The sequence below is a fragment of the Rattus norvegicus genome, chromosome 14, assembly GCF_036323735.1.
Source record: "Rattus norvegicus strain BN/NHsdMcwi chromosome 14, GRCr8, whole genome shotgun sequence".
Taxonomy (NCBI): Eukaryota; Metazoa; Chordata; class Mammalia; order Rodentia; family Muridae; genus Rattus; species Rattus norvegicus.
Window position 1 is genome coordinate 10,125,674 of NC_086032.1, and position 2,982 is coordinate 10,128,655.

The 2,982-nt window shown below is 45.8% G+C and overlaps 1 long non-coding RNA gene across 1 annotated transcript; it reads right to left on the reverse strand.

Annotated features, from left to right (window-relative positions):
* Positions 1-2,331, reverse strand: LOC134481713 (uncharacterized). The gene is made up of 2 exons (XR_010057455.1): positions 1,201-2,331; positions 1-175 (listed from the first exon to the last, which is right to left on the reverse strand). It is a non-coding gene; the product is annotated as an uncharacterized LOC134481713 (long non-coding RNA).
* Positions 2,332-2,982: the final 651 nt, after the last annotated feature.

A 2,982-nucleotide genomic window follows, 5' to 3' on the forward strand; every position in this document is an offset into this window, starting at 1 on the left:
GCTCTCAAGTAAATGCTTTATTTCATGAGTTGCCTTGATCTTGAGTTGCCATTTCTTTGTTGTTTGGAGGAAGACTTTGGGAGTTTGGACCATAAAAGCAGCTGAACAGAAGCAGGGCAATGGACTGTCCTAGCAGTGTCCAGATCAGTGTAGCCCGTGGAGTGGAGTCCAGATCCTAGAGGGTTTAGAGGTGAATATTGACATCTGGGCTAAAGTTTTTTTTGAGATATTTTAACAAAGAAATATAGCTGTTTGTTTCCCCTCTATTCTAGTATTATGTCTGAGGCGAAATGGAAGAGTTTTGGACTAATTTCATTGGCAGAGGAGATTTCAAAACAGCTACTATTGACTGTTGGAATGTATGAAGAAGGGTAATTTGAGGTGTTCTCCTTCCTTCCTTCCTTCCTTTCTCCTTTCTTCCTTCCTTCCCTCTGTAGTTTAAAAGAACAATGTTTGAGGAGAGCATACAAAGTATTGGGTTTCCTAGTTCCCTCTCCTTCTCCTGCTTGCCCCCCACCTCTTAATCACAATTACTTTCTCTCCTACTCAGGCTTACTTTCTTAATTTAATTTATTTTTATTAGCTCTTTGAGAATTTTATATGATGTACTTTGGTCAGATTCATTCCTATTCCTCCCATTAACTGCTCCCATATCCATCCCCACTTCCTGAATCCCCCAAGCTTGTATCCTCCTTTAAAAAAATTTCAATTTGTGCTGTCCTCAAATTCCTGAATATGGGCCACCCATGGGAGCATGCCACTTGCTAGCTGCAGTAAGTTTTGGTCTAAAAGATTTGACACTCTGCAGGAAGAGAAAAACGATGGCCGCCTTCTGCCACCACCGTGGAATGGCTTCTTCCTTAGTCCTTTGTACCATCACTGTCACTGCCCTGTAGAGAGGAGTGTCTGGTCTAGAGAGCTCTCGCTTCCTGTTGCTCTGGTTAGCTGAGATGGTCTCTGGTACCCAGCAGGTGCCACCTTAAGTTACCCGTGAGGCAGAGCTCTGGGACAGCCAACGGACTTGGCTATGGGCTCGTTTCTTCATTATGGGGAATCCCAACTCTGCTGTTCAGCGTCTGCTAATCCAGCTAGCTACGGTGATGAATGGATACGTAGGCTGAGAGTGTCAAGACCCGTCTGGAGGTCAGACATTCTTCAGCCAAGTTCATCAGTGACGGGAAATCTGTGGGGTTCACTTACTTTCTCTGAGATTTTATGCAGTCATTAACCATCACCACCACCAACAAATGAGGGGGAAAAGCCCTCCGCTACCGTGATGGGTGTAGCTCATCTCCAGGTCTTTACTAAATGGACTGTGCTCTCTCGGCAGGTGGCACAGTTTGTTCAAGGCAGCGGAGACTGAACCCTGGGCGTTGTTTCAGGGGGATAACGGGGCTGGTGCTGATGTCTACAGTTCATCTTAATTAAGTATCGTTTCGTAGCCGGCGTTCCGTTCAATGTCCATTTGTTCCTTAATGATACAGTTGCTCCCTATCACGCAGAGATTCAGCATAGTGAGAATGGAAAGCATCGGTAGGTGTCGCTGGTCATTCAGTGTGTAGTAGCCACTGACTAAGGTCAAGGGCTGGGCGTATCCCTTGGCTGACGCTCTACCAGAGATAAGCCTTTATCTGTTCATATTTTGATATTCTACTTGTTTTTCTCTCTTACAGTTCTCGTCATTTTGCTCCTTTCCAAAAGGGGCCAGGTTAGACCACGTACTGTTGCCTTGAAGCCTGCGGGTCACTAGGAGCCATGAGATGTTGCTTTCTAAGTCTAGCTCCCCACCCTCCCAACCCCAGCGACGTAGTTCCGCTCTCTGAGGCATCACGGTAGGGGAACACTCGTGCGGCTTTCCTCAAGTGACTCAGTTGTGTTTGCTAGCAGTTTCTTTCAGGGCTGTGGCAGATAAGCCTGACTCCGTGAATTCTTGGGTTACGGACTGGCCTAGTAGTGTCATCATCCATTTGGAAGAGGATGGTTCTAAGTCTGAACACATGGCTGTTGGTTGTTGAGTGGGAGAGGAGACCGTTTAACCAAAGCTTCGGTTTCCTCCAATTCAGAGTGGGGATAACACCTCGCGCTTCATTACCAACACTACAGTATTGTTGCAAGAATATGTGCAAACGCCCTGAACTGTCTTAGCTTTCCATTTGCCCTGAATACTTTACTTATTTGTAAGTCCTGCTCAGTTCCTGCATCTCCATTTTCAGTTCTTCCGCCTCTCGTGATGCTAACTCCTGTGTTTCAATTTGGGGGGAGGTTCCCCCTACACTCCCCAAAATGTTCACTAACTAAATGATACTTTATTTCTGTGGCGGCTGGTCACAGTTGCCCTGGAAACCTAACGTTAATTCTGGAATTTTCAGATAGGTCTTCTTCAGACAGCGAGCGATAGAAGCGGGAGGTCCCTGATGGAGGGGAAATCGTTTGTTTGTATCTTAGCTCTCCGTTTGGCTGCTGGGGAGGTGCTAGCCGCCATCATCGGGTAATCCAGCTACTTTCAGGCTCACCTTTTCTTTCTCCCACTGTCTTTTTAAAATATATCTCTAAAATGTTGTGAGACCATTTGCTAATCTCTCAGAGGTGATGCAGGGATTAGCTAATTGATTATTTTAAATGCTTTGAAATTGGCAGGGTGTTCAGTAAGAAAGGCAGGCTAAACAACTTTAGCAGGTTCCATGGGGGCACAGACTGTAGCGGACGAACCTTCCGATTTGCTCTGGTATCTAATAGAGCTTGCTTATTGTGCAACATGACCCATTGAGATGAGTTACAGCTGTGATTCTATTTAAAACACGACCTGGGAAAATGCTCTAAGTCAAAAGCAGTGTTTGCTAAGGTTAGAAAGCTCTCCCCCAGTGGAGCTGCCGTCCTGGAATCACTGGGGTTTTTCTGACTTGGGAAAAGCTCTTAAAGTATAATTTATTTAAGAGTTTATCGTTCATCAGGACCTGGGCATAGCCACCATGGTTCCCAGCT